Consider the following 10,875-nt stretch of genomic DNA (forward strand, 5'->3'; position numbering starts at 1 on the left):
TGCTCAGCCTGTGGCCTCTGACCCCACACCTTCCGCCACAGTCACCACACCCATTTACTCACTGTCCGCCACGTCATAATATTGATTTATTTTCAAAGCATGTGCATGTTCCTGAACCAATCCTACACGTTGAGGTGTTTGTCATCTTGTTCCCTCCTCTAGAATGTGTTGGTCTTGTTCAGTGTCACCTTCTTTGTTCTCAGAACGACACGGGGCACATAGTAGGCACTCATAAATCCTTGGCGAGTGTACCCCTTGGTGTCCAGTCAGGAAAGCAGAGACCGCTCTAGGTACCACAGAGAGACAGGGTGGTTTAATTCAAGAATTGGTTACAAAGACGTCAGAAAGATTGGTGGAGTAAATGGGGTGGGGGGTACGGTCACCATCAATGTTGTCATGTCCCTCCTTTTCTGCCCTGTTCCACTCGCCTGTTGTCCACGTAGAGGCTCAGCAAGGGCCCATTATGACTTCTGCTAATATTGGAAACTCCTGTGTGTTCCCCACAGCTGCTGTTTGTGGGTGTTCCCGGGAACTTCACCTTCAGATTCCTGGAGCCTTTCTGGGCTCCAAAGCCACAGGGAGACCAGCCTCCTCCTTGACTCCGGGCCCCAGGCATTGTAGGACCCCAAAGCGGTTCTGTTGGTTGTACCCAGACCTCACCAAGCTGCTCGTGTAAATGCAATCTGAACAACTCTGGGCCTCTACCCTTGGACCATGGGAGCCCAGGCTCAGCCCAGGTTGCCGAGCAGAACAGACCCCACAGCAGACACTCCACTGATCCTACCTTCCCATCCTCCTCACACATCCAACCCCCCTCCTCCTATTCCAGAGACAAGAAATGGAGAGTTGTCCAAGTCCAGGGGCACAGACACCTCCAGATAATCATTCCTCCAGGCTAGACTCAGTGGTCTCCAGATCCATGGAGGGTCAGCCCTCCACAGCCAGGGATGAAGAGTTTTTGGCTTCAGAGTTGGACCATTTCCCAGAGCTGGGACTGGTTCACCTGATGGAGCCCCAAAGGCAGTGCGGCGCAAAGTCAGGGAGGAAGGGTCCTCCAGAAGAGGCCGGAGAATTCCAGAACCAGGAACTGAAAATCTTCTGGAGCCCTGGAGTTTTCCCCGGAGCCAACGACGTTGTGGCACTATAAACACCCCCGAAATATTTTCCAGGGACAGGGAGATATTTCCAGAGCCAGATACAGCATTTCTTTTTCCTGATTCACAGTTAAGGTGTTTTCTAGATCTAGAAATAGAACCTCTGGAAGATGGAGAACCATCCCTTTCCTGTGAGTAAAAAACATCTCTTTCAGACTGAGGGGCAATGTCCTTCCTCTGCCAACATGGGGGAGGCTGTAGGGCATTGCGCTGTGGGGTCCTCCAAAGACATGAAGTTAACACAATCACATGTGTCCCTGCAACTGCTTTGTAGACACCCTCCTGGCCCTTCCCCCCGGACACCCTGAACGGGTGACCACTTCCAGACCCACAAACTCACGCCAAGGTCTCATTAAAACTTACTCTCCTGTGTTTATTCTGTGTGTCTTCTACTCAGAGAGTGTGGGGGCTGGTGTCTCACTCTGAAAATGTGCCCAAGTCTCAAAATCAGCTTCCCAGGCGGTCCCCTGATAGACCCTCAGGCTGGAGTGTAACTTTTCTAGTCGTGTTATTATTTCGAGGGGTGCTTTATGAAACAGGGTAAGCACATAAAACCCAAACGTGCAAGAGGTTCTAGGACGTCTGTCGTTTTTGTCAAGGAGAAGGTCCACCTCTTCTCCTTTCAGGGATTATGCTGGCAACTCTCCCTGATGCCCCCAAGTCCCAAACAAACCATACTGGGTGGTCCCAGGGTCAACCTAATGTCGTGCCGAGAACATGGACTCTGTTTTGGTTTTGGACTCTGACGGACCTGTGTTCGATCTGGTAAGGCTGTGCAGTCTCGGGTGAGTCACTTTATCTCTTAGTCACCGTTCAATTGCAAGGCAGACCAGAGTTGGAAAATTGTGGTGAATTTGGAGGTTGAGGCACCTAAAAAAAATCTCCTGGTTCTGCCACACCCTTGAACTGTGTGACTTGGCAGTCATTTCCCTTCTTGGACCCTCAGTGTCCTCATCTGTGAAACCAAGGGTCAAATAAAGGGATTCGGAGGGCACCCCCGGCTCTGAATTCCCAAAGATTCCTTCATTATAACATCCGGATCAATTCTCTTGACATTTAGGGAGCTGCCGGGATGTCCCACTTCGTTCCTTGAGAGAGGACATCAGTAACCATCGTGTGAGGGATGTAGGTGAGGTTTTGATGGTGTTAATGTGGCAGGATGACAGAAATCTAGGGTTCGTGTCTAACCATCCTATTTCATTTTGCGTTTTCCCCAAGAGAGGGTACAACAAGCACGTGTGACGCATGAGAAGTCAAAACGCCACTCTGTGATGAGCTAAGCAAACGGCGGCCGCTCTCTCCAGGCAGAGCCGTGGTATCGGAGTCCTGGCTGGGCCTCGCCTGCCCCTCTAACACCCTGTAATAGTAGTGTCATCACTGTAGCGGACTGACAGGAGAGTGACCGAGCGCCAGGCCACAAACGATTTAATTCTCAGGAACAACTCCATGATTGTAGTAGAATGACTCCGCTAGCCAGAAAACAGGCCCCATCCGTCCTCCGACATCCCACCCAACAGATCGGCACCTTTTCCTCTCTGCTGGGGGAGGGGGGGCACGATGGGGGAAGGGCCAGCCCCAACTTCCAGGCAGCAGGGAGAGAGGTGCGTGGGGGGTGGGAAGGAGGGATGTGGGCTGGAGCTCTGTGCACCTGGACTTGGGAGAGGCTCTGTGCCCTGTGCTGGGAATACAGAGATGAATAACTGTGTGTTTATGTGTGTGTGCGTGTACAGACACGGAAACGTACACCTCTTGTCAGAGCAGCAGGATTCTCAACACAAAAGTGCCACACAAGATGTCCATGCTGTATGGCAGGGGGAGTGATGATCCTGTCTGGATGCCAGAAAGGCCCTCACAGCTTCCCAGGTGAGGTGGTGACATCTCTTCCAGCATCTTCATGCCCCCTCCGAAATCTGGTTCTTCCTATTTCCACTCTAGGGGCCTTGGTTGCCCTCCCCACCCCCCAATCTCTCACCAGTCCCTGCAATAACTGGTCTCCCAGCCCCTTCCAGCCCATCCTCCACACAGCAGCGAGAGTGAAGACCTTCCTAAAATGCAAACCTAACCCTAGCCCCTCCCCTCAAATCCCTCCAGGGGCCTGGGAATATGGTCCAAGATCCCTTGGCATGACTTTCAAGCCCTGGGAAATCTTGTTCCTGCTTCTCTTTTCAGCTTTACCCCCAACGCCTTCTTTTCACTCCCCCCATCTAATTTCCTGCCAGAGTCCCCCAAATCCCGCCAGTGCACCTTGCTTTCTCTTGCCTCCTCTGTTTGCACAGGCTGTTCCCTCTGCCAGGAATTCCCTTCCCCACCCTTCCTTATCTGCTAAGTCCTTCAGGTCCCTGCTCGGCATGTCTCTCCTGGAAGCCCTCGGGACCAAGCAAGTTCGCACAGGGACCCCTCCTCTGTGCTTCCACGGGCCCTGTGCCGGTCCCTCCTTCAGCCCTGAACACACTGCCTTGTGATTTTCCGCAGGGCCGTGTGCTTGCTCAGATGAGCGGCTCCGTGAGGGGCGGATGGGGGTGCAGTCTTCTGCATCTGGTGGATGGTGCTTGCTGCGGTTTGCAGGATAACGGGACGGCTGTTCGTCCTGGGGCTGGGGGGCTGGGCGGGGTCGACACTGGGCTTGGGGGGCCGGGCTGTGGCAGGGGGGTGAACGGGCGCCTTTGGAACAGTTGGGGTGCGTGGGGCGGAGCGCGGGTCCCTGGGCCCCGCCAGCCGCTGGAAGGAGGTGTGACCTGGCTCTCCCACCCGAGTCTCCCTCTCTCCTTTCTGCCCAGAGCCAGCCTCCGCTGTCATAGCAACAGCCCGCCCCGGCCGCTGGGCCGACCAATGGCAGCCCGAGCAGGTGAGGTAATGCCCGGGTCTCGCAGCTCATTGGCGGGCCGGGCCGCGGGTGGGCGGGGAGGCGGGGGTGGGCGCGGGGAGCGGGCGGCCCGGGGGTCTGGCCGCGGAGTGCGTGCGCCGAGCCCCACCTGCGCTCGCTCTCGGTCCGCGCGTCGGCAGCCTGGCTCATCTCTCTTTCTCCGCGCGTCCGACCTGTCTCCGTCTGTCTCGGGCTTTCTATCTGCGTCTGTCCCCCGTAGTGGCTCGGCGAATCCTCCTTCTCCTCCCTCTGTCTGTGCCGGACGTCTCTCTCTCTGCGTGCGTCTCCCTGTCTCCTGGCATCCCTGCTGCCCGTCCGTGTCTCTCGCCAGCCTCGCTGGCCGGTGCTTCTCCAAACAAGGGCGCAGTGAGAGCTCCTTGACTTGGAGCCAGAAGGTGACTCACTGCTTCAAACCGCAAAGCCTGCCTCGCCGGTCTCCGAGGCACCTTCTTTCCGAGCTGGCTGGAAAACTCTGGCCCCCGGGGCCCAGGTCCTGAGACCTTGGCGAGGCCGGCTGGGCCTTTCTCTGATATGTCTTGCCAGACATTTGTTTCTGTTGACTTGTCACCCAATTAAGGGAAAGGCCGGTCGTTCTGTGCTTTGGGGCAAGGAAGGACGGGGAGGACAAACTTAGAGAAGGAACAGGCATAAACTTCGGTCATAGCAGAGAGGTTTAGGTTAGACTCCTGGAGGAGCTTCCACAAAACAGCAAATGCGGAGGCACTGGAGAGGGTGAATGAAAAGGGTGGTTGGATTTCGACCCTTCCATCTCTTGGTCCATCCCGCAGGAGGATATATTGGTTCCTCTTAGTAGCAGGTTCTGCACTGGCACTGGCTCAGTCCCTTGGGCTCTACGAGTCACAGCCCAGGCAGGGAGGCAGACACACAAATCCTGAGTTTTGTTGGGACTCCGGAGGAGGGTAAAACTCACTGTGCTCGCAGGGCAGCTTCATGGAGGAGGTGACCTTTGAGCTGGTGTGCTTGGGAGAATGGCCAGTAGCTTATTTGGCTCAGCCTAGGTGGGGCAGAATGTTAGGAGACCAGTCTGAGGTCTGTGGGGCGGGGGTGGGGGGTCGATAGAGGGTCCAGGAATGTGCAGTCTCACTGGTAGCAGGGCTCCTGTCTGTCTTGCTCAGCCCTGGGTCCCAGCACAGAACTTGGGGGAGGGGAGGGGCAGGGAGAGGTTGTCTGAGAGATGAGGGGTGAAGTGGTGAGTCTGGCATTCGTGTGGGGTGGAGGGGATGGGAAGAGTGGATGGGTTCAAGAGATGGGAAAGACGCGTAGAAGGGATGGGCCTTGCTGGTTCAGTAAGGCTGTGTGAGTGAGGGAGAGGGAGGTGCCCGGGGTAACACGTGTGTTTTTGGCTTGAGCAGCTGAGGACGGGGAGAGAGGGAACACAGGACATGGGGCAGATTGCAAGGGCAAGGTGGCTAATTCAGAGTTGCACCTGCAGAGCCTGAGGTGCTGGTGGGATGTCCAGGTGGGGCTGTCTTTAGGGAAGGTCTGGGCTGGGGTGGTCAGCGTAAAGGTGGCTACTGAGGCCACTTAAGGACTGGGACATTTAAGAGCCGGCTTGTCAGATAAGGAGGTCCTGTAGAACCCTAGGGAGACCTGGCTAAGGGTCACGGGCCGTGGGTTGTGATCTGGACCCTGACACCGGCTTGCTGTGTGACCTTGGGTAAGTCACTCTTCCTTGCTGGGATGCTGTCCCCTGGTCTGTCAGCAGAGCCTCTCAGAGGTGCAGAGAGATTTGGGCCACTTCTCTTTTTAAGGCTTCTGGATATGGTTAAAAAAAAAATTAAGATGTGCCCAAAACAGGGTAACAGGAATGGTGGTTATTTGCTTGGTTTGCATTGACAAATAAGCATTATGAACAAAGGTACAGGGATTGCATGTCTGATCTCACTTGGATATGAGAGTCCATGTCACGGTCCTGTTGGGAGGTTAGACCCCTACTTATGGAATTCCAGGTTGCCTGGAGTCATTGCCCCTTTTGGTGGGAAAGGTACCCGGCTGGGGGCCAAGGCCTGGTCTGAGCAGCAGCCCCCTGTTGCCCACAGCCTGAGCCTTCATGCCCCTCCCCCAGTTCCTGCCAGCCCCCAGTTCTGTCTTTACCCGGGAAGCCAGCCGTTACTGGTCTGTGGGTTTCCAAGGTTCCAGCACTGCCACCTCCTCTCCCAGTTCCTCAAAGATGAGAGCGTTAGACAAGAGTGGGGCCCTCGCTCTGCCTTTAATTTGCCCTTGGGCAGGTTGCTTCCTTTCTGAGACCTCACAGTCTCAGCATCTCTTTGTCCTCAGGCAGTAGCCTGGCGACTGGCCCAAGGTATGTACTTAATAAATGTTGGCTTAATTGAATTAAATTGCAAAGTAGTTCATTTGGCTGGAGCAAGGCTTGGGAGAAGGGTGGGGAGAGAGTGCATGCCTTTGGGGCCTTCAGAATAAGACAGTGGCTGTAAAGGTGTGAATATTTACGAGTCTGCATCCTGTCGCATTTGGCCCAATGCCCCTGAAAGGCATCCAGAACAAAAAAGTAAGTGGGCACAGAATGGGATTCCTTCCTCCACACACTACAAAGTCTCGGTGTGGCAAGAATTAATCACGAATACATTCCGCCTAGCCTAGTGGTCAAGGGCAAGAACGTGGAGGTGGGCAACCTAGTTCAAATCAGGCTCCGTCCCTTTCTGTTGTTTGACCCTCAAGGAGGGGCGTTGTGTATCAGACTCCAATGTAAACTGCAGGTCATACCATGATGCCCCTCATGGGGTAGTTACGAGGATTTAGTGTTTTCCTGGATGCACAGGATTTAGGCCGGTGCCTGGCCTGTGTGCGCGCCCAGGACGGGTCGCTGTCATTGTTAGCAATGATCGCGCTCTTGACCCCGCCTGGAGCTGAGCACTCAGCATTTGGGGTGAGTGGCAGGCCTTTAGCGCTCCTCCCTGTGCTCTAGGGCGGGGGTTCCTCAATTTTGGCCCCGGGGGCCCTTTTAAACTCCCAGCGCTGGGCAACACCTTTGAGCAATTACATCGGGGCCTCTGGGGGTCAGCGCAGTCCTCAGGGCCTTCTCAGATCGATGCCGATGTGCAGCCGGGGCTGGGAATGAAAGTAGTGATCCTCAAGGCCTGGACCCCGGACCAGCAGCGGCAGCATCACCTGGGAACTGGTTAGAATGCACATTCTCAGGCCCCACCCCAGCTCCACTAAGGAATCGGAAACTCTGGGGGTGGGCACAGCAGTCTGTGTTTTAATAAGCCCTCCTGGGGATTCAGGGGCAGCTCAAGTTTGAGAACCACTGATCTAGAGGCTGAAAAGGACAATCAATTGTTTTTGAAAGCCACCGTAGTAAGCTGCATCCTATTCCCAGTTGGGCAGAAATAGGGAGCCGTCCTGCCCACTGACAGCCACAGGCCCTTCATTAAGGACGCCCTGCTGCTCGGTATGGGTTCTCTCTCGTATTTAGACCTCAGAGCAACCTGTTACCCATAACTTCACCTCCATTTTCCAGAGGAGGAACGTGAGGCTCCGGGAACTCATGGGACCTGCCCAGAGCCTCGCAGTTAGTGAAGGGGGCTGCACGAGGACCCCCAGGGCTGGCTTCTTCCCAGCTTTGGCTTTGTATGGAAAGGGTTCGAGGTCCTATGCGAGACCTTGAGCCCTGGCTCTCGTCTGCTGAGGGCCCAACTGTTCCTCTGTCATCCAGGAGCTGTGAGATCATCGGTCCTCAAATTATCCCCAGAAATGTCTGAGAATTGTAGATTCCAAGGTGGGAATGTGACGGGTGTGTTGCCTGTAGAGCACCTGGTCCGATCCTAGCACGGAGTCAGCACTCACAAACACCACTGCCCTCATTAGGAGTCACACATGCTCACTGATAAATACAGGTAACAGCGTACCAGTTTATATTTACTATTCATTGTCACTGTTTGATTTATATTTTTTATTGTGGTAAAATGCATATGTCTTATTTTTTTTTAAGATTTTATTTATTTAGGGGCGCCTGGGTGGCTCAGTCGGTTAAGCATCTGCCTTTGGCTCAAGTCATGATCTCAGGGTCCTGGGATCGAGACCTACATCAGGCTCCCTGCTCAACGTGCAGTCTGCTTCTCCCTTTCCCGCTACCCCTCCCCCTGCTCATGCTCGCTCACTCTGTCTCTTTCTCTCTCAAGTGAAATAAAAAAAAAAATCTTAAAAAAAAAGATTTTATTTATTTATTTGAGAGAGCGCGAGCAGGGAAGGAGCAGAGGAAGAGGGACAAGCAGACTCCGCGCTAAGCACAGAGCCTGATGTGGGGCTTGATCTCACACCTCTGAGATCACAACCTGAGCTGAAATCAAGAGTTGGGTGCTTAACTGATCGAGCCACCCAGGCGCCCCACATGCCTTATTTCTAATACTAAAGGTGTTCCATCTTGTAAGCTGCCACATATAGACAGAGCTGCAGGCTCAGCTGAAATGCTAGCCCTGCTCAGTTACCAGCTAGGACACAAAGAAGAGCAGGTGAGGGTGTGGAGTGGGGCTGACCTGGGTTCGAATCTCAGCCATCACTTAACTTCGAGGCACAGGCAAAGCCTTCCTTGCCCTGGGCCTCAGTTTTCCCCTCCTTAAAATGGAAAGCACAGTGCAGAATGTACCCTTCTCTTCAGACCTAAGGGGTTATTATTCCTGTCAAACGGAGCCGGTAGCTGTACTGAAGTTAATAATTCAAGCCTGCACGTGCCTAGCCCGGGATGGGCTCCCCGCCACTGCATGCCGGGGCCAGACTCATTTCCTCCCTTTTTATCACCAAACTGCGTGCTGGGGAGGAGGGGTGCAGAAGGGCGACCACCAGTGTGACTCCCAGTGTCTCCCCGCCTTGCCCTGACTCCTGGGGAAGGCCCTGAGCGTGCTCAGCTCTGCTCCCTCTGGGCCTCTCTGTGTCTGCCTGCAGAGGTGCTGTGTTCTGGTTGGTTCTTTGACACCAGGTGGCCTCCGTGGGCTGGCTCTGCCTGTCCGGGAGGCCCGTGGTTGTCCGTGCTACCGGGGACAGGAGGCTCAGTCGGTCTGCTAACGGGGCTGGGTGTTGGCAAGCACATCTGGCTGTAGCTCTAAAGCCCCGTCCTCCAGGCCCGCATCCTTTTGTCATGGCACATCATTTCCCTGGCTTTCCATCTCATGGGAGCCAAAGCTGGATTCCTCAGGGTGACCTGCAGGTGGCAGAACATCCAGGCCCAGGGCCCTTTAGCCTCACCCAACTTAAAAAAAAAAAAAAAAACAGGGCGCCTGGGTGGCTCAGATGGTTAAGCGTCTGCCTTCGGCTCAGGTCATGATCCCAGGGTCCTGGGATCGAGTCCCGCATCAGGCTCCCTGCTCCTTGGGAGCCTGCTTCTCCCTCTGCCTCTCTCTCTCTCTCTCTCTCTCTGTCTCTCATGAATAAATAAATAAAATCTTTAAAAAAAAAAAACAACAACAAAACATCTTTAAAAAAAAAATTATTGAAGTATAGTTGACACACAATGTTTTATTAGTTTCAGGTGTGTAGCATAGTGATTCGACAATTCCATACATTGGTCAGTGTCGTTGCCATCTGCTACCAGGCAACGTTATGACGGTGGGATCGACTGTATCCCCTTTGCTGTACTTTTCATCTCTGTGACTTATTTCGTAACTGGAAGCTCGTACCTCTTCAGGCCCTTCTCCTATTTTTCCCATTCCCGCCACCCCTCCCGGGGAACCACCAGTTTATTTTCTGATTTATGAGTCTGTTTCTGTTTTGTTTGCTTGCTTGTTTTGTGTTTCAGATTCCACATATAAGCGAAATCCTATGGTATTTGTCTTTCTCTGTCTGATTTATTTCCCTTTGCATAATACCCTCTAGGTCCATCCATGCTGCAAATGGCAGGATCTCATTCCTTTGTATGGCTGAGTGATATTCCACCGTGTGTGCGCACCATGTCTTTATCCATCCGTCTGTCGATGGCCTTGTCCAACTTTTTTCCTTCCTCTCTACTTCACTCTCACCCTGGCCCTGCTGATTCCATACTGCACAACCACCCTCCTGCCTCAGGGCCCTTGCACATTCTGTTCCCTCAACCTGGACTATCCTTCCCCCAGATGAATGCATGACTTGACTTTCTCACTTCAGGTCTTAACTCAAGTATCTTCTTGGCTTTTTAAAATTGAAATGCCTCCCACAGCCCTCAGCACTTCATATTCTCCCTCCCCCGCATTATTTTTCTCCTTAGCACTCGCCGCTAGCACACTGTTTATTTCGGTTCTCTTGCTTATTAGGTCTCTCCCACTACAATGACCAGTCCGTGTGACCGAGGATTTTTGTTTGCTCTTTTCACTGTGATATTCCCAGTCCCTGTGCAGGCCTTGCACAGAGTAGGTGCTCAATAAATATTTGTTGAATGAATGAAGGGAGCCAACGTACCTGCGGGAATCTCACAACTGGTTCCAAACTCGGTAGGGGAACTGTGATGTCACTTTTGAGCCCTCCCAGACCCCAACTATGCTCAGCTCTTTGTGACTGAGTAGACGTAGCGTAGCAAATACTCAAGAGTTTGGGCTCTTTAAATGCCTGAATTTAAATTCTGATTGGTGTACCCTCTTCGCTGGGTTTCTTAACCTATCTGTGCCTCAGTCTCCCCATCTCTAAATTGCCTCTCTTATAGGGCTATTGTGAAGATCAAGGGATCACACAGTGCTGAGCACAGTGCCTGGCATAAAATAAGGGCTCGATCAGGGTGAACTGATGTTTATCAGCTTTGTGGCTTGGGGATGTGACCACTTGCCCTGGCTTCTTCTCAGGATGGTTATGGAGGGACATCAGGGAGCCGGGGATGTGGCCTTGTCTTGCGAACTCCGATGCCCAGGATGGAAC

This window comes from Eumetopias jubatus, unplaced genomic scaffold (genome assembly GCF_037043125.1).
Source record: "Eumetopias jubatus isolate StellerSeaLion01/CBP00866 unplaced genomic scaffold, mEumJub1_p1.0 scaffold_4, whole genome shotgun sequence".
Taxonomy (NCBI): Eukaryota; Metazoa; Chordata; class Mammalia; order Carnivora; family Otariidae; genus Eumetopias; species Eumetopias jubatus.